Source organism: Lutzomyia longipalpis, chromosome 1, assembly GCF_024334085.1.
Source record: "Lutzomyia longipalpis isolate SR_M1_2022 chromosome 1, ASM2433408v1".
NCBI classification, from domain to species: Eukaryota; Metazoa; Arthropoda; class Insecta; order Diptera; family Psychodidae; genus Lutzomyia; species Lutzomyia longipalpis.
The window spans coordinates 27,671,502-27,693,471 of NC_074707.1; the positions used below are offsets into that span (position 1 = coordinate 27,671,502).

General features: G+C 33.7%; 1 protein-coding gene across 2 annotated transcripts in view; it reads right to left on the reverse strand.

The window, feature by feature from the left end:
• LOC129797674 (uncharacterized) overlaps window positions 1-21,584 on the reverse strand; it is a 37,993-nt gene extending 16,409 nt beyond the window's left edge. The window contains exon 1 of one of the 2 annotated variants that reach the window (XM_055840462.1): window positions 21,071-21,584. The gene's annotated coding sequence lies outside the window, so the exon portion shown is untranslated. The remainder of the gene's footprint in view (window positions 1-21,070) is intronic. The other variant, XM_055840463.1, reaches the window with a different exon arrangement.
• Window positions 21,585-21,970: the final 386 nt, after the last annotated feature.

Here is a 21,970-nt window from a genome sequence, read left to right on the forward strand (position 1 = left end):
GAGCCGAATTGCCAAATTTTAACCCAAAAATCGCGCATAGCTTCACAAAAAATGACATTACAGGAGAACCCCTTGATGGATTTGAGTGAATTTTTTTTTAAAAGTTAGATAATAATGTCTACTTTTAATTTTGATGAAATTTGGGCCAAGTGTAACTTATAAAAATTAAATGGTCAACGAATGAAGTTAGGGTACTCTATTTGTAACATAAGGGTATCACATAAAAAAACATTAAAAAAGAACCACGTGACGGATCGAGATGAATTTTTTTTTTAAAAGTTAGGGGACATGATTAGCTCCAATGGAATCCGAGTTTGTTCAAATCGGTCAACCACAAGCTGAGATATAGACAAAAGTGTAGTTTTTCACTATGGTTCACTAAAATGGCTGCCACGACCGAACCGCTTGACCAATTTTCAAAAATTTACCAGATTTGGAAAGGGAATTAAATTACCTTTCCAACGACTATCTATTTATTAAAATCGGTGCACTAGCGGCCGAGATGCAAAAGGTCAAAGTGAAAATTTGTAAAATTGTGAGAAAAATACTTTTGCCTAGGTTTACCAAAATGGCTGCCAAGAAATAAAGGGTTCACCGATTTTCAAAAATTTACCAGGTTTGGAAAGGTGAGAAATGTACCTTTCCAAAACTGGTAAATTTTTGAAAATCGGTTAATCACAGCCGAAGATATAGCCACTTAAAATTTGCCTTCAAAAACACCCCATTTTTGCTTGCCCGGAAACTTTTGACGGGTAGTGTATATGACTAATGTATGTATTACATAATATCGCCTAATATGGGGCATGTATAAAAATACATTGAAGAAAATATATGGAATATAGGATTTTATGGGGTGTCCTCCCATCCCCTCGAGGAGCACGTAAACCTATAACAATTCATAGACTCTCTCTCTCCCATTTCATTCGCAAAACCACTCTCACTCATTCTTTCCCCAATCGGCCAAGCCGTTGATTACTTCTTCATTCGAAACCCCCCAAGTATTGCCTGGCTTTTTGGGGGCGGAAGGAATAATGTAGCGAAAGTCTTTGGTAAAAGTGGTGGCTATGCAATGCGTGGCGATATGAAAGAGAATAAGATGGAATATGAATTGTGCGGACGTGAAAATACTACATAAAAATTATGTTAAAGGTGATGTCTTCAATCATAATAAAATCGAAAAGACTCCACACGCAGAATGAGAAATGATTTCATCACAAGACACACAGGATAGACAGACCACAATTACCAAGCTAAAACTTCCTTCTATATATATCGTTGAAAAAAGAATGGATGAGAGAAAATCTTATAATGTGGGAAATCAAGAAAAAATCACATTATATGTGAAAGTTTTCTTTTTGGGAAGAAATAGAAGAGCTGATTTGGAGCAAAATCATTTTGTTTTCAACTTTCTTTTAATTCAATAGCCAAGATACTACATAGGGTGAGCTATAATTAACAAATGAAATAGAAACTAAATCAATTTATTGCCTAATATTGATTATTGATACCTAAAATCACAAAATATTTTTCAGAAAGAAGAAAGATTCTGTGACCTAGATAACAGAAAAATTTCAAAAAGCTTTTGCATAAAATCTTTTTGTCACAAAAAGTATTTTCTGATGCACTATGTATGAGTACGTATATTTGTATATACTTTACATGTACAGTACATACATAAAATTTAATTGCATTCTATCGCCTTAAAACATCCCGAATTTTTCCATTAACCCAATTCCCTTATTGTAATACTGCGAAAACAAAGCAATATCCATGTAACAAAGTGGATTCATATTCATAAATTACAACTAAGTAATCCCATGTTGACCATTCTTAATCCACAGCTCGCATATCAATTCTGCCAACAATTTATATTTACATTAGTCAGGCACTTGTCCTAAAATTTTCTCGCAAAAGTACAAAATTGTTTGGATATCACAAAAAAATCATTAAAGTAACTATGAAAAAACTGAAGTGGATCCTAATCTTGCGCAACATTCCGACAAGATTTATCTAATTGTAGTCTATTGAAAAGCTTTTCTTTTTCTATAGAAAAAAAATTACATAATCCAAACTAAAGTATACGAAGAGAGAAATAAAATATCGGAAATGATTTCAAGTAATCAACAACAATATGTTATGGTTGATAGTAAATTGGTGCGATTAGGGGATTCTTCTTTCCGTTCACGAAGACGCTGCTGCTAAGAGGTTTGGGTTGGACGTGGAAAAGGACTAGAAGAGTACCATTTTATAAGATAACACATTGCTCTATCGAGGGGTTATATGTGTCTTGGAAGGAGGTTTTAACTGGTGTGTATGAGAAAAATCATCCTCCTACGCTTGCCACCACCAAACCAAACGATGAAAATCTTCGAGAGCTTCTCTTGGACCATTCTCTCACCGTCAAACGTCTAGCTATATGATGGTAACAAAATATCACTACAAAGTACAGGTAATTCTCAAATTTTGTGACAACAACATTATCGTTTGTAGAAATGGTACAAAAACTCCCACCGGATGTGCAGTTTATTATTTGTCAGGTTTTTCCTTCCACATACAAATGAACTTATTCGGTTAAATTTATAATGTGTATATACAGTGTACCGGTGCACATACTGTAAATAATATTATGTAATTACTATAGCTATTTCATTTAATAGCAAAAACATCCGTTGAAACATTGAACGTTCAATTTTATCTGTTTCATCTGTTTATTTTCGCTCAAATTTATGCAAGAAAAAGTTCAAAAGTTTTCTGCTTTTTTGAGAGAGCTTTTAACTACCTATACTTCTTTCTTAAAAGCTCTGCATTTACTTTCACCAGGCGCCTCCTTCATCAAACATAAAGTAGACTTTTCAAAATATTAAAGAGTAAAGCAGGATTGCTCTATAATTGATTTTTCTTTTAAAAAATAAAGCATTCAATTTTTTTAATTGAATTGAATTTAGGGTTAAAATATTATTGATTGGTTAAGATTAAACTAAAGATTAATCATTTATTTACCATCTTTAGTATTTGCCTCAAAAATATATTTTTTATTTATATAGTTTTTTCTTGTAAAATAAAATTCTGTTTACAACAATTTAAATTTAACTACACACATGAATGAAAACCATGAAAAGAAGTTCAAAGGATTTTTGAATATAAAGAGTTGTTTTGTGTCACAAAAAGGAGTCACACACGCGCGCAAGGATGCCCGCCTTACTTGGCAGTCGTTTCCATTTCCTTCTTTGAGTATTTCTTGGTGTGTTTAGTTTCCTTTAGTCATTTTACTCCCCTTTTGTTTATAAGCTATAGTGTGAGAATGTGAGGGTGGGATATAGAAGTTTGCTTGCTGGATGTTCTACAGAACATATCAAATGAATGGGTGGATGGATATCAATAAACGGCAGGAGACATATTGTCTGACTCACGGACTAGACAAATAACTGTTGTCGATTTGGCGCTTTAGCGCCATGGCATGAGATCCCTTTTGCCGTCTTCATCCTTTCCAAAAAGTGAATTGTATGCCTGCCTCCTTGAGCCTTATATAAATTTTTCTTCGGCCTCCCCGCATCACACTTGCGATGGCCACCCCTACTCAAAGCGATATTTACTACTTCACACAGATTGCTGGAGATTCTCGAATCGGCAGAAATAATAAAATCCAGCAACTCCCCTTTAATATATTTGTTTTCTATTAGAATCATCGGACCGTTGTGAGAAGCAAACTCAATGGACCATCAATAAATAAATGTCGTTTTTCCTCATCCATTCAACTGTACCAATGAGAAAGGATATAGCATCATCCTCCTAATGCCTCACGATTTCACAGGGAAAAACCCCCGGAGCTTAAGCACAAGAGATCGTTTTGTGGGGGGGACTGGAGGAGCTAAAGAGGAAAAAGGATGTAAATTCATTCGCCTAATTCCGTCACTAATTAAATAATATTGATGATAGAGAAATCAACTCGAATGATAATTAATTTTAGGACTTTTTGCATCTCCGTATAACAACTCTATTCTAAGTATTTCGTCCCTTTTGGGATGAGGGACAATTTGGACGCAGATTTTGATTCCCTTCCCCTATATATATATGTGATTTTGTGTACCTTTCAGCAAAAAAAAATTCCAAGGACTATGGGGAAAATTTTATTCATATGGCCTACAAAAATACGAAGCAAAAGCAGAAATATCCCCAGAAGAATGAAAAAAAAACATATTAAAAAAATATTCCGCACAATATCCGCATATTTGAAATTTCTGCATTTTTTGCACACCCCTCCCTTTGGTATCGTACAACCCCTTTTGCCCCCATGGAGTGCCTCAATTGCCCAAAAACCTTTCCAAACCCCATGCCGAATGCTTTCGAAAAAACAAGCATTCTCCATTCTTCCATTTCTCTTTCCTCAAATTGACGGCTAAGCAAAATGGAAATTCAGTCATATTGCTTTTGTGTTATATCTGTTGATATAAAAAATAATCATACATGACAAGAAAATTTAGGGAAAACCACCTAAAGCAGGATTATCATGTGAAGATCCCACTGAAAAGGTTTTAAAATGTATTTTGTTGATCGTGTAATGAAAAATTTTGCATTCATTTTTTTTTCTAATCAAAAAGTCAATCATAACGCGTCCAGTTATTAGAGTTGGTATACCACAACGCGGATGGGTCAGTCTATGCGTTGTAATTTAATTTGTGAGTAGTATTAGTAGGCAAAGTCGATTTTTTGTAAAATTAAGCAATTTAACAGATTAAAATGCTAATATCTTAAGTTCTATTAGACCTACAGAAATTTCTTGACTAGTTATGGAAAGCTATTAAAATAAGCTATAATCTGATGTATATTGCGATACATTTCAAGGTCACCTCCAGAACACAAAATGGCGGATTTTTGTTCTACCAAAACAGTTTTTTGCACTTTTTGTCCACAAGGAATGGTTCTAGAGGTTTCTGATGTTTCGGAAAGTTATAGAGTTTTGCAAAACCTTTAATTTGATACCAAATTGAGCAAAATCGGACAGACCGTTCAAGAGATATGGCTCTTAGAACTTTTCAAATTCAAGAATTTTTCAAATGGCTATATCTTCTAAACGGGGACATAGATTTTCTTCATTTTCGGACTGATGATAGATATTGAGTCAGGCTACAACATATCAAAATTTAAAGGAAATCTATAACAGATGTTCGGAGATATTGCCCCTTAAAGTTAGGCAATTTTTGTTTTCGATTTTAGCGCCTCTTGCTGATGTTTTTGAAACTTGGAATGTTATAGACTGTTGTAGGGCTTCTCAATACCTTTCATTTGATACCAAGATGGTCAAAATCGGTCAAGCCGTTCTCGAGTTATATTGAAAAAACACTTTTTGCTTTAGGCCGCCATATATGCTAAACCGCTTGACCGATTTTCAAGTATGATTTGTTGATGAAAACATCTCACTGAGCACTACAACATATTAAAATTTCAGACCTCTAACTATAAGGGAAGTGGTTCACGGTATTTCAAAATGGCGGACGGCGGCCATTTTGAATTTTGAAAATGTGAAAAAATGAAATTTTACACCCACATTTCTATAGAAAACTTCAAACCGGAAGTCTCTATCTGTTACCGTTCTTAAGATATAAGGCAAAGTTTGGGCGACCGGCAGGACGGCCGGCAGGACGGCCGGCCGGCCGGATCAAAAATTTTCCACCACCATTTTCGTAATGTGGGAAGTCTAAAACTTGCTCATACCAAGTTTGAGCCCGATCTGAGGTGGTAGGTTTTTCCGATGATTACAATACTTGGTGTGCCACGATTGTGGTATACCAACTAATACATGTTTTTCTCCAAATATTTATTTCTACCAGCATCGATTTATGATTAGTGTAATTAAATCCCATTTATACTATACTGAATAGCCCCTCCTTAAGTAATGTAGCAAACAAAACTAACAAAGGATCAAGACTCAAAATGCTTTGGGCAAATAGGGCAAATACGTATAATGTAGATGTTAGAGCAATTTTTAGCTCAATTCTTTCATTGCACCACTAACTCACTTTAGTAGAAGCTTCAGACGGGAGGTGCTCCCTCCTCCCATACACGTACACCTACAATTTTCTTGTGGTGTCACCGAATTAAAAGGAAATGAAGAGGGACTAGGAAAGAGGATACTATTGAGAGCACTTTAGACACTGAGAATCGTCGCTCCTTGAATGAGGGCCCAAAGTGCAAATATAAATAACATGATGTTAGACACTATTTGGAGCTTAATGTAGCATTTTCTCCTCTGTATATGTATAAATTCTTGTGTATATATAGGAAGCGGAGAGGTAAATAGCTGTGCTTTTGGGAAGGATAACAACTTGAGTGGCGGAAATTGGAGGGTTTGGCTACAGTGGAAATGGATCTACCATCCACATGTAATTAAATAAAATTGTAAGTGAGTAAGAATTGTGCACTTTGGTGGAGCTTTTCGCTCTGTCTCCAAATTCTCTATGGCGTCTTGTGGGCGTCGAAGATGCGGGAGTAAGGAGAAAAGTCTTGCCGTTGTTTTGGTGATATGGGGGTGGGAAGAAAACGAAGAAAAATAATGTGAAATTGATCACATGGGACCGAGAAGGACATTGGATTCAATGAATCTTTCTCACGACAAAAGACATTTTCCCATTAATAACATTTCTCTTTTCTCACAGTGTGCAAGAACATAATTTTACGAATCTTTTTTCCTCTTCCTCTCCATCTTTTTCCTTTCACGTTCTCCCGATAATTCGTAAATCACTCCGCAAAAGAAGAAGGAAAAAAACTTAAGGAGAACCGACGTAGATGATTCTTCTCCCAAAAGTAGCAATTGCATTTTCTCAGCTCTATATCACTCTAACACTAATTAAGTATTAAATTAAGAACTCCTCTAGCATTCGGATAGTGCTCAGGATAAGAAATTCAACGATTGCACCATAGGAAAGAAATGGTAAAAAGAACGAAAGTTTACTTCTCACTAAAACGTAATAAAAAAACGAATTTAATAGTGTTTATATTCCGATAAAAGCAACCTCATACTCTATTCTCATCCATATCTCACGTAATTTCGCTGCCACGTTGGTGCAACAAGTTGAAAAAGAAATTGTACCCTGGCATACAAAAAGGAGGAAGGAAAAGTTTTCATGATGTTAATTGCGAAAACACATTAAGTATTTCGCAAGTTTTCAATTGCACTTCAGCACTCTTCATCAGACCTCTACGATGAACCCATCAACATGATGAGAAGCATCACATAAGCCACAAAAATTAAATTTTATTTAATTTGCAAAGTCAAAATGGAGTACTAATGCTATTTTGAATTTTTATTGAAAGAACAAAAAAAAGTGAGCATAAAAATAATATTAAATTCTCATAGTTTAGTCGCACTTTCTGCCAAAAGCTTTTTGTTAATCATTACGCCAGTATATAAGGGCGGAAGAAGAGTGTCTGTTGGAGACAGTTAAGAGGAATGAAGTCATTTTGGAAACATTTAAAATGAAAGAGAAAATTAGTCATTCTGTTGCGAGGACAATATGATATATTGCACATATTTATTTCACAGTCCAAAAATATGTTTTTCATTAAGGTATTTGAGCATTATTAACTACAAAATAAAAAGCTTTCATAAAAAATATTTCTACTTTTTTTTAGTATAGGTAGTGTTTTAATGAAATTATGTATCACTACACTTTTAAAACTTTTAAACGAACCAAATGTAAATCATTCCAACTATACCCACTTATACATATCCTAAAAATGCAACATATTTAAGATTTTGTAAAGATTTGAATTCTTCGACGAGATCCATCTGTATTACAATTTTATTGCTTTCGTCTGAGATTGAGCAATAAATGACCAAGCCGGCATTACAAATGTGGGAAATTTAATTAAATTGGCGCCATAGGAGATAAATTAATCAATTTGTCGAAGTGCATTCCCTCGTAAATCGCAATTAAGGGACCATTTTCTCAAAAGCCACTGGGTAGAGCTTGAATTATCCTATTTGGTTATTTTGTGGCTTCTCGAAAGTACTCAGCAATGAGCTTCTCTCAATTCAGCAATTTATTCCATATGTGAATTTAATATTTCATTTATATTGCATTTGCAATATGCATAAGCCACATACTACGTATACATACACATTTCTGCTACCTAGCCTATAACTATTTACCCACAGAGGCCTTAGCTGTATCAGTATTAATTACATATGTGTGCATGTTTGAAATTCAAAACAGAATCTCAATGTAATTTAATTATTTACTGTGCGAAGTCATGTAATTCAATTAGACATGATTTGCAATGTGAAAGAGATTTCGTCTTGGCGAGAACGTGGATACAAGGGCAAAAAGTGAATGAGATATGTGTACATGTATTTCAGTTTGTAATTATCAATATATAGCGCGAAAAATTAGTGTACCTAATTAAAATCGGAGAAAAAGTTTAGTTCTATAGTAAAAATCACCATTAGAATATCTATTTGATATTCAATTTCTTATCTACTGTATGAGAGAGTTGAATAATGAATTATGCTTCTTATCGTATTTTTATTTTTTTTAAACCCTGTTTTAAACAATCTTATATTTTATTTACAAAAAACCCTTTGAGATTATGTAGTCTTTTCAGTCATCATCCAAAGAAAATTATTTTAATGAAACATTTCTCTTTTATTTTTCTAAATTCTCTGTACACTGTGTGTTCATCAAAGAACTTTAATGAATAATTCAGCTTCACAGAGTTCTTTTCAAACTTTCTCCGAAAAGAATGTAATTTAAAATACTCGATGAAAGATGCACCTTTATTACAGCTTATGCTCTAAAATTATTTACAAAAATATTATAAGACTTCCTATAACAAAAACATCTACAATGATTAATAACTAATTTTCACAATTACTTGTAAAAAAAGTCCTTTTGAATATTTTTGATTTAAAAAAATTTGCTCAATTTCATCAACAAGATTTTAATATTAAAATTCTAGAAATCTCTGCAAAAGTTATGATTCTTTTATATTGACACTAGAATTTCCTCACTGTATAAACCCTATTTATATCTTTGTACGTGTTAGAGAGAAAAATTTCAATTTGTTTCCTCTAGAAAGGGTCGTATGCTATGCATATTCCATATATAATTTGACTATTTGTATGAATACCCTGTAATCTATGACCATATCGTACACACTCTTGGCATTCCTCTGAAGAATATTTAGTAGGTAAAATACCAAGAGGGAGCATGTTTTCGTATGAATACAGTGTCAATAATTGCTGTAAATCATAATTAACCTTCGGTCTGGTTGGTGGGGGCGGAACCGAGAAAAATAGCCTCTAGATTTTGACCTACTGATAGAGTCATAATACTCTTGCAGTGACATGAGAATGGAGAGGAAATTAACTAACCACCCCACCAAAAATTATTATGTTATTTTACATTAAAATGTTCCCCATCATTTTGCTCTCTTCACCATTGCTTCACGAAAAAAAATCCACGTGAATTTTCCTTTTAGAAAAAAAATCCCTGAAGAGCATCCCCATTTTGAAAATGGGGGAACATCAGGAAAATTATTTCGAATATTATTTTACCCAAGAGTGGAGTAAAAATAATAATAAAAAACTCATTTGATGGAAATATTTCTTGTGTGCTCTCCGGTGTGGCACTCACGGAAAAAAGACTCCCAAAGTGATGTTATTAAAAGACTTTCGCAAAAAAGGGGGGATATGAAAAATATGTTGGATAAATGTAGGAATTTTTGTTATACGCAGAATATTTTCTCGCGGTATAGCTCTCTGTTGCGTCTTCATTAGGAAAAACTTCCTAATAATTCATTTTTATGCTGAAACTGGAGGAGATTTTGGCAGGAAGGGGAAATCATTAAAAAAGAGAAAATATGTAATTAAGTGTTGGGCCTCAAGGCATTTCGCACTTTTCTTATTCTCACTCTTTCGGTAATCGTCACGTGAAAATATGTTCGTCAAGACGGTACGGACATAACACTGAAAATTATTACGTCGTCATTAATTCTTTAAAACAGCTTAATGGTTAAGGAAACAGAACCCGGTCGTTTTACATACTTCAAAATCGTATGAAAGTTTAGAAATTTTTATCTTTTACGTCAGCAGTATGGTAGAAAGGCAAATGGTATCTCAAAACGTTTGATTATAAACTGTAAAAATCCTTCTTTATTTTACAAAAAAAAGAAAAGAAAATCCCATCAATTCTCTTAAAATTCGATCAACTTGTAGAGACTTTTCTTATTTTCCAGCAAAGAAAACAAAGAGAGGAGAATTTAGGGATGTATTTCCCCTAAAGACTGCAGCTTTGTGTCAAAGATTTCCCATTATTTCACAACATTTCTACTTGACTCAAATCTCTGATTCAATCGTTTTATTTTTTTTTCACACATATTCGTGTACATAGTACAATCTGGAAGATTTCAAAGTGATGAGATTTTATATGACATAAAATCTACATTAAAACATTATTTCTTTCAACATAAAAAAATTGAAAATTGTAGAGTAATTTTTCTTTCATCTTTTAAGAAAATATATTTAACTTAGCTTTGTGAACATTTGACAAATTAGTTTTTTCGAAAAGGAGTTTATTCATTTTGAGGATTTCATATAACTTTACTTAAGAGATTTAATGCCCCCAAAAAATGAAACAGCTATGGAATAACTTGTGAAAACTAATTAAGAAACTACCTAAAATTGAATTTTACATAAGCATAATAAACCTTTTTTGAGGCATATTACAAAATATTTCCGGCGACTGTGTGGGACTAAAAACAGTTCCCTTTCACTCTGTCAATAACAACCGCACTTGAAAGCTTAATATCCTTAATATCCCATATTTCTATATGCATTATTTACATAAGAATGAATTGGATGAAATATTTTGGCTACTAATATCACTCATTTTCAGCTAAATTTCAATGAGTTTCCGCACATAAAATCATAATAGTATATTTCATTGTGGGCAGTTGAATGCAGTGCGAATTCAACATTTTGTCCAAAGTGTCACCACAGCAGTGCAAAAAATACTGCGTTGGCGAAACATGAAGCGTAATGTTCTGAAAAGCACCTAACACCATTAATGAATGATTCGTGAGGAGTAATACTACCCAAGTGGAATATCCTACGAGAAAATTCTGTCGCATCCGCTGTGAAAATAGTGCAGAGAAATAATTAATTGCTCCTAGTGGGTGGAGGTGCGCTTGGCTGTTGATGTCACCACAGTGGTATGAACTCTTTTTTTCTGCCTTTCACAACTACTGAATGATTTATTGCACACAATACAAGAATTCTTTTGAAAAGAAAAATTTATCTTTTTCACACTTTCACATTGGGCTTCACTTTTTAGCTGTGATTCTTTCTTCAAAGAAGCACAGCTTCTGTGTACACTCAAAAATGCAAAGTCGTCAGATCGGGCTCAAACTCGGGATGAGCACGAATTAGGGTCCCTACATTCCAAAAAACGTATGCGCCAAAAATTGTTCCGTCCGTCCGTCCGGCCGGAGTATAAAGGTATATTGCGAGAGAACGGTAGTAGATAGAGACTTGCGGTCAACGGCAAAGTTTAAATATCGGGTGGAAGAAATCCGATTATGAGGTCAAATCCACTCCCCCACCCCCCCCGTCCGCCATTTTGAATAACCCCCAAATTTTGTTTTCGCTATATCTCAGCCGCTATTATAGCTAGAGGGCTGAAATTTTTATATGTTGTAGGGGCCATCAAGACCTTTCCAACGATACCTCATTTTTGAAAATCGGCCAAGCCGTTTAGCCAATATGGCCGCCACAATTTTTCATCGAAAATCGGCCATAACTTGAGAACGGCTTGACCGATTTTGATCAACCCGGGGTCAAATGAAAGATATTAACGAGCCCTACAACTGCTCGGAACATTGCAAGTTCAAAAAATGACCGCAAGTGGCGCTAAAATCGAAAACAAAATTTTCGATGAGTTTTCGATGAATATCTCGAGCACCGCTTTATAGAATTGCTTCATATTTTGATATGTTATAGTTGGCTATAATATCTACCACCATGCCAAAAATGAAGAAAATCTATGTAGCCGTTCCGGAGATATCGCGTTTTAAAGTTAACATGTCATATCTTGAGTTGCATGACTAACGCCCCGCGAAGCGGGGCGTTTTATATATACACATATAAAAGTAAAGTGAAATATATATATAAATGTATAGATATATATGTACATTATATATACATATAAAAATGCAAAGATAAATATATATAAACTGCAAAGATAAAAATTAAATATAGCATGGATGGAACAGTATAAAGCGAAAGAACGGTAAGTAAAACTTACGGGCTGTGATTCTTTCTTTGTCAGTGAAATGTGAAATTGACGGAAAATTGGGGATGGGCAAATTTTGAGGAAGGCTTTCTCGCGTACCGAATCACAGCCAACGCCCACGATTAAGGCATTTCACAAAATATCTGCGCGTTGGCTGTGATTCGGTGCGCGAGAAAGCCTTCCTCAAAATTTGCCCATCCCCAATTTTCCGTCAATTTCACATTTCACTGACAAAGAAAGAATCACAGCCCGTAAGTTTTACTTACCGTTCTTTCGCTTTATACTGTTCCATCCATGCTATATTTAATTTTTATCTTTGCAGTTTATATATATTTATCTTTGCATTTTTATTTCTTTCATTTTGAAAAAAATAAAATAATCAAAGAAACGAAAATGTAGTGGAAATATGCTTGCAACCCTCGAGAGCCTTTGAGCTTTCACATTCGAAAGACGATGGGGTACGTAATTTCTGTCAAGCTCATGGCAACTTGGGAGGGAAATAGTGAGGAATCTTGACAATTGCTATGGCGAATGAAAATATTTAGATTTAGTAGAAATGGGCAGATGAAAAAAAACCCCAAAAATTCCACAATGAAACACCAAGGAATGTTTGAAAAGGATTTTACTGCAATATCCTTCAAGAATATCAACTTGGCTGTCCATTTTACATTGTTCTTTGTGGGGGAAGGAGAAATGTGCTATACGAGATTTAAATTTGCATAAATTCCTCACATTTAGAGAATTTTCTCGGTAATTTATTTTATTTTACTGCATACTTCTATGGGAAATGGAAAAAATTAAAGTTGTTAGTTTAGTGTGGACTTTTACCACATTTCCTCACTTTCCCTCTAGGCAGAAGCACCACACATTTTTTCCAGTTCACTTTTTGCTGGATTTAAATGGAAATTGAGCTAATAGAGAGAAAGGAAAAGAGCAATACAGTATTGCTGACTTTGTGGCTCTCAGTTAAATTTTATCCTTTCTAATGTGCGGGAAATGAATTAAGGGGGATTTTCACAAACAAAAGCTCTAGAATTTCTCTACATAATGTATATGTACATATGTATGTATTGTTATAATTAAAATTATGTAGAATTTATGCAATCAACACGAATAATATAATATTTACTAATCCTTTTCAACTACAGATCAAATATTTCTCAGTATATCACATAAAGTGATGAATGTGGATAGAAACATCATAGCATAAAAGCTTTAGAAACTTGTGTGGGAAATAAGCGATGTTAAACCATCCCTCCGGTCATGCGGCATGGAATGAACATGAGGCAGGGAATGAAAGAAAATACACTTTGCAAATTCAGATTGGACAGGATAAGAGTTTAAGGACCGGGTCAAGCCCTAAAGCTGAAGTGGTCTGGTTGACCCACCCTTCTTCAATTCACGTCAACTGTGTAGTCACAGTCAGATCTTTTGTGGAGTAGTCCTTTGTTTAGTTTTACCTCAGGTTGAATATTTTAAATCGTCATTCAAAAGAATATAATGTTTTTGCGTTTGTAACATATTTTAGTACAAAACGTTACACAGTAAATGAATATTTCGTAAAATTTTGCCAAACATCACAATATATAGAGGGTAAATCAAGGAGTAACTTATTAAATTATGTGTGTTGTATATATGCATGGTATGTGTAAAGCGGAGCTTTCAATAGCGAGTAGAAATCAGTGTTGCTTGCATTTGGGTGCTTTAACGACGTTCCTTAAATTTTTGGCTCTGCATATCAAAAATTGTACTTATGCAAAATATTATGTAAAAAACTACCGCACCAAGTTAAGTCAAAAAAAAGTTTTAAAAACCAAATTCAAAAAATTATTTTCTATATTCTTACATACTAATTTAGAAATTCAATTGAAAAAAATTAACCAAAAATATTATGATTTATTATGTATTATGCGGTACCTAATATGTATATCGACTGAATAAATATTTAAATATCCTTTGCGACACCGATGTGCTGAAAAATCAAGATTCGTCGTTATTGGGGGAATTTTATAAAGATTACCACGGATGTTTTGGATTATGTATGAATAAGCAAGCATAAACGCAATATTATCTCACAGCTAATACGTCAATATTGTTAAAGTCACATAACACACCCTCGTAACCATGAATATAAACGAGCTGGAAAATATTCTTTGGAGGTGAAATCTTTAAACTCCACCAAAATTATGTATCACGCCCGATCGAAATCCTTCATCCATTCTGTGTAGCATTTCCGGTCTACGTAAACAATAGAGTAAACTTTGATGTTCCACCCATTCCAACACTGCGAGGCATGTTTATTTGGAATTTCCGTTTAGTCGATATCATTCTCTATCCCTCTCATGCATATAACCCTATTTGTACCGCTTGAAGCTCCCTTGCTACGTACAAATTAAAAACTTGTTGATAGGAATTTGTTGACAATTGTTTTTCAGAACAAACAACATTCGTAAATCACTCACATCGGAAAACGAAATGAATATGCAAACAATACCTCTTTTTAAATGCTTCAAATCGAGCATAAATGTTTAGAGTCGTGAAAATACATACATATAGGAGATACGAATATAGATTTTAAAAGCTTTATGAAAAATGTGATCAATTTCGCATGTCAGTTTAACATAATCCACAGCATTATCCATTTTCCATGATTTTCCCGAAAAAGAATATCCAAGCAAATAATGTTATTTGCATCTGCAATGTGTTCCGTAAAAAATATTGAGAAAAGAATGATGTAATGCAGAAAGTCTGCAAAATATATGATTCTTCAATCGGTACAAAATGCCAATAAAAATTTACGAACTTTAAAATAAATATGTAGGTTTATAACAACTTTCTTTTAATAATTGGGAGTCAGTCTAAATTAAAAATTATTGAAATAAATTGTTGAAAATATTAATTTTTCCATACAAAAGGAGTAGGTATAGTAGGTCAATTGTGATGCGAAAAACTCCTACACCTCATATTGAATTCTTTTTATACTCCTCCGCAATGTGATTGAATTCAAACTTTCAAATAAAGCTTCATGAAAAGCTCACATTGACATGAATATCACACATCAACGGAAATGCTAGAAAACCACTCCCCTAAACCATTTCGAAAAATATCGAACAAAAATATCTTTCTGTTCTCAAAAAGAAAATAAACATGTCACAGATATAAGCATTATAAAGCTTCCAGTCAAAGAGACACCAAATACCAATCTTTCTTTCATAAAGATAGGTGGGTGGGATTCGTAAACATCAGTCTGAACTTTTCCCATCATTCAATTTACATAATACATACCTTTATGATATTTTTAAAATGGGGTATTCTGTGATTTCACTTTATTTTTATGCACAAAACATAAAAGCAAACACACTAGACGAAGATATAATTATGTTCGTATAATATAAAACATTTAATTTAATTATGCAATATTTTTCCCAAAAAATGAATGTGAAAATGCGTTCTAAATTATGAATTACCTAGCTAAAAAGTTGAAAGATTTATTCACATTTGACTTTGTTTGTTTAAGGATTTATTTCTCGTTGAGATCAGATTCTTTTTACCAAAATCAGGATGGATTAAGCTCTCATGAGTTCTGTGAATGAGAGCTAATAAAGCGGAGTGATGTATAAAAAGCTCAATGAAAAATTAAAAGCTTCTAATTTTATTAAGACATACATTATTTCTGCTCAATACTTCAATAATGTGGCATATGATTTAACGCCCTGAAGGTTTTTCTCGCATACACTTTATGTCGAGATTATGTTATTTATCAAGGAAATTTCTCGTGGCTTTGAGAGTTTCTTTTTCATTTAGGTCCTAATGTACATAACTTCTATGGAGGGCCTCATAACAACTCACAAGGAGGCACATGAATAATTTGCAGCTCTTCCTCACGCTGGAAAATCTCATTGAGGGGATCTAATTGAAATATTACCCAGTGTGGAGTGTATGAATTTTGCGAGCTTTCTCATGGTGCTCTTTCCATTCCCATATATTCTTTTCCGTGAAGCTAAAACGAAAAACTTTGAGTTGCGTTGGGTGGGAAGATCAAATTCACGACTTTTCCGCTTTTTTTTCACTCCGTACACTCACCAAACAAAACATCAATTGTCGAGTGGTTCTGCTGTGGGAACACCGCCAAAAAGGCTCAAAACTAATGAGAACAAAAAAGGATTTCCAAGTGAGTTGAGAAAGCTCCACTGTCCATTGATTTACACACCATGTATTCCCCGTACTTTCTATGCTAATAAAGAAAATTTGCTACAATACGTTGAAGTTCATTTTCATTCTCCCATATTATATACGCTTTCAGTGTAACACAGTTTGCATTTTATTGGGTAATTCTAAGGGGTATTTTCAAATGAAAAATTATGCATAGAGCTAAGTTTGCAATTTACTGCTTTCCATCCCCACATAATTTTCATACAACCCAAAAAGCTCACCCATAGAGAGCTTCCACGTCGTGGTTTCTTCTGTACTTTTCCACAAACTGATAAATAAATTTACAACTTTGTGTGTGCTATAGATAGTATCGTTTGTCCGTAAAAGAGACACGCTCCCCATGCAATAGAGGTGAAATTATTGGAAAATTTCTCCCAAACGATATTTCCCTGTGAATGCTAAAAGAGAATGGTAGATAATAAGGAACTTTTCGAATTATATTTTAGGTAATTAAGAATGAAAAGATATTCCGTGAGATGTTTTATCCCGCTTGAGGTGCTATGGCGACTACGGCAGTAGTCGCACAGACAAAAAGTCCTCACAGAGGAAGAGGAATTAAGAGAGACAATTTTCACAGCACGCAGAATTGGACATTTTGAATATGTTTGCCAAAGATGCTTTTATTATTCTACGCCACTTCTCACCCAGCACTCCACCTCCTTCCCAACAAATTGCCGCTTATTTTCACACAACACACTCTCCATTGTAATTTCTCACCAAGGGTGGAGATACCCCAGGCTCTCTGGAGTTGGGGGAATAAAGCTCTTTCCCGCTACCCAAACCCATGTTCATAAGGGGTCAATCATATTGGAATTGCAAATACAATGCATGTATGTACATGGGAAAAATATGGAAATTTCCTAAGTATAGAATGGCATGAATGACAAATATACAACAATTCAGAAATATGCAATAAATAAATATAAAAATACAAGACGTTGCATCAGTTTTTATTTAAAATATTTAAATTGAGCCATATTGTTGAAAGATTTTATTATTCTTGGCTCATAGTCCATATGTGAGTTTTCAAATATTTTCTAAATTTAAAATAAAGATGTAGGCTATTGGAATTTTCTAGCAAAAATTTTAAAAGAATTTAAAATTATTTTTCTAATATTAAAAACATCATCTATCTCCTAGATTTTAATGTACATACCAACGGATGATTATGTTATGATAATTATGATAAAAATACTATTTTTTGCTATTTAAAACCTTCTGTTTAATCTAAATAATATCATAAAACCGAATAATACTTAAATTTTCTAAATACTACCTATGCAAACATAATTTTCTCTTATTCATTTCAAAACCATAAATTGCTGTCTCTGCTAACTCCTGGATTATTCAATTTGTATGTCTTGTATTTGTTATGCTTTGTGGTTGTAAATACATCAAGTAGGTCAACTTTGAAGCTCCCCTAAGAATTCGTTCTCTCGTATTAATATGCAAAGTTCTCATGTACAAAGTGCATACGTTTATGTGTACAGAATCCCAGAAAAAAAAAGATCTAAACGAGAAAAGTGCAAAAGTGCAATGAAAGGAATTTAATTAAAGAAATAAGGAATGTATGTATATAAAAAATATGCTTCTAAAAAAATAAGCCAAACACCAACCAAAGCAAAAGCTTCTTCACACTTTTTATCCTCACTGGCTTCCTAAGCCAAAGAACAAAAAGATTACCAAGCAAAGATATATAATCATAGTACCAATTAATTTCAAGTGAGCACCCCTCTGGGTCTTCTTCACACGAAAATTATCCACCCCCTGGTATTATGTGTAGGTCGCCACTGTGGTTTCAGCGATGAAGTGTGAGGAAGCAGAAAGAACAAGGTTGATTTATGAGAGAGTCGTTTAAAACAGTTGGAAGCATCTTTCCTATCATGAGCTTAATAATCATCCGTCAGCTTCCAAGTGGATTTTTGATATGCGAAGATATTCTTTTCTTCCATCCATCCCTCGAACCCCCTCGAGCATATTTTTTTCTCCATCACAGCACCACTAATTAATTCGTGCAATGTATCAAACATTGTCCAAAGATACGCCATAGGTTTCCACCATTCCAGTCAGGCGCAGGAATTTCCCTTCAGGAAGTTTCAATTTTCCAAACCAAAAGGCATCACTCAATTCTCTTAACTAGGCAAATATAATACTAATTAATTGACCAAAATTACGATAAATATCTCCAAAAACTCCCTCATTCTTTCCACACCATTTCCTTCCTCTTGTGCCGGGTGAGAAATTGTCAACGAATTCTGCAAAAACTTTGAGACTAATTCTCCGGGTAAATAGTCACTTTTACTAATTCTTCATGCTTGTTTGCAGTTCCTCATCATTGTCAAATATTTGCAGAAATTTTAACACTGCTCTGAAATTTTTGCAATCAATGTTACATAAGTTTTCCATCTTGTCAACTCTGTAATCCGCAAACTTCAGCTCTGACAAATTAATGCGCTTTTTTTCCCACGCGTGGACCAACTCCCTTGCAGAGGCCTCCCAGAGGAGCTTTTTTTTGGCAATTCTGGTTGTCTCTTTTGCCTATAGAAAGTACAACATTATGTGCGAAAATTTTCACAAAAATCACTCTCAGTCTGCCTCAAACATACGGATTTCAACAAAGTGATGCAAAGTTGTGAGACTTGAAGAAAATACAACTTCTTCCACTTACTTTTCGGCTGGCTCCAATAAAGTTGGCAGAGCAAGCCTCGTGCAAATAAAAACTTTTCGAATTGAAAAATTTAATGGATTGGCGATAAAAAATGGTCAGTATCCAATAAAGGCATATAAACTTCTCATTCACAAAATTTTTGTGATTTTTCTAATTTTCCAATAGCTATTTTGATAATATAACTTATGTGTACCTACCACATATTTCCTTAATCTTGACTATAAAAGATTTAGGAAAATTAAACTTTATTTTCTAGGGAATTTATTTACTGAAAAACAATTTAAGAGCACATTATGTAAAAATTTAGAGCTCATTGCAGTTTGAACTTTAAAAAAATGGCAGTGATATTAGGAAAGATAGGACAGTGTGGAAATGGGGCACTTCTTGAATAATTAGATCGGATATTTTAGATAGAATGTCGTTGTTGTAGAAAAAAATTGTTATAAATAATAATAGGTATATGAATGAAAATTGCCGGATAAACGAACAATATTTTGATTTTAATATGCACTTAGGACTAAAAAAAAGGATAATGATTAGTATTTAAATTCAGTGAATTATGTACGTGAAAATTTACTAAAAATTTTAATTTTGGCTGGAAAAATCATCAATGTTTCAACATATTTTCAAAGATATCCATGCTATTATCAAGTTCTTACACATGCCCTTGAATGATTTAATATCTGGAACTGATCCAATTTTAGGGACTTTATGTTGTACAAAACGTCCTTTAGGAAATTTATGATTTTTATTTTCCTTGAAATGTTTATATGGAAGTTATTTATTCTTCATTAGGTATGAAATTTGACAGGAAAATCCTATTTTCTTTTTTTTATTATTAATTTAGAAAAATATGTAAGATTCTGTGATAAAGTTTACATACAGTTTGCATAAGATTTATGTTCACAATTTCAAATGCAATTATTTGCTATAATAGCAATACTTATCAAAAAAAATTTATCTTTGCATGCAATATTGATAAAAATAAAATTTTTCCATTCAATTCCATTGTTCAATACTTGATTAATTTGATCTCTCAATGCGAATTTATTGTATTTTTATTAAACATCATTTTTTTAATATAAAAAATAGATTATATATAATTAGTTGATAATTTCATTTAATATCTCTTCTCTTTGGAACTTTATCAGCTTGAACCTTTTTTAACGTTTCATCAAATTATGAGAGCTTTCAAGCTCATTCCAATAAGTAAATATTTTATTAATTTATTAACACCTTCAATGTATATCGAATTTTATTTGTAAATTATTAAATAAATTTTCTTTTTGTACAAATACAAAATATATTTTAAAATGCTAATTTATTCAGAAATATTAACTTTTCTCTCCCACTAACGCTATCGTGTAAAATAATGAACGTTAATGTTGGCAATTTAGAACTAGTATTTACATTTTATATATAATCTCTCAGCAATTAAACAAATTTATTAACACATGCAATTTGTGTTATTAAATATTTACATGCAAACAATGTAAATTATGAAACCACAATACTTCCTCTACGTCTACACGATTCAGGCTCAATGTGACTATAATAATTTTTCCCTCTAATTTTCTTGCAATTTCTCACTAAATATCATCGCATCATTATTTCCTATTCAGTTTTCCTCTTCTGACAAAAAATTCAAACTTATTTAATAAAACTTCTGTTTTAGCACAATTTCCCTTTTGAAGGTTTTTCTTTTTTTTTTATCTATATCCTCGTAACGTGAGATTGCCGCGAGGGTGGTGAATATCTAGCATGGGAGATAGCAAAACTTAAACATCGTCTTAAGAGAAGCCAAAAGATCAGTCGTTTGTGTGTGAATTTCACGGAAAAAAAGCACTCTCAAAGGGAGAAAATTGCCAGGATATGCTGCTACAAGGAAAATTCTCGATTTTACCTTTTTTTTCCAACAACTTCACTAAAACATTATTAAATTTCTCACATCATCCTCAAAAAGGTGAGACTTTTTTTTTCCTTTCTCGCTTTCGGCTTTTCGGTTCACCTACACTACACCCAGAAGTTTAAACTCTCGGGGCTGTTTTCACTGTCCCCAACGTATTTTTTCCCCACCAAGCACGGAAATTAAGTTTTCAAAATATAAATCCACAAATGTTTTCTGTTTGTCACATAAATTATTAAATTTATTGTACACTCGGTGTTTTTCACTCTGTGAAAGTTAAGAAGTAGCCAAAAAAATGGTAATCACAAAATGTTGCTCAATTCCGGTCGTCTCAAGTTTCAGCAGGAAGGATTAATTGTGTTTCCTGTCACGTGGGCAATTTGCACCCTCTTTTGTGTGCCAACCGTCAAGTCAGCGAAAGTCACTTGATGGTTGGATAACACCAAATTGTTAAACCAAAGTACCCTCCTGGCGGGAACGATGCGAAAGGTACGGAGGACAATGTGAGACTGAGACTGAGCATGTGGCACAGTGGATGGTTAGTTGGGTAACACAGAGTTGGGAATACACCGCGATGGCATGGGGTGAACGAGAGAGAGAGCATCGAAATCTTAAACGCAGCACTAATGTTGTGCGCATAGAAACCATGTGGGTGGGTGGCTGAACGAGGGTGTGGGGGGTGCCGTAAGAAAAAAAACACAGCTCAAATCGCTACAGAAAACACATCATTCACGGAAAATTCGTTAGTAGCACTGAATGCTGCGGCTCAAAAGGAAGAATTTCGACAGAAGCTTCCCCCGTCAAAAAAGCTCTCACAAAGATTCTTCCTCGTGAGAATTCTCACGATCGTTTGTGCTTTTTTTGCACTCACCCCTCTATCCGCGAGATTCATCACCC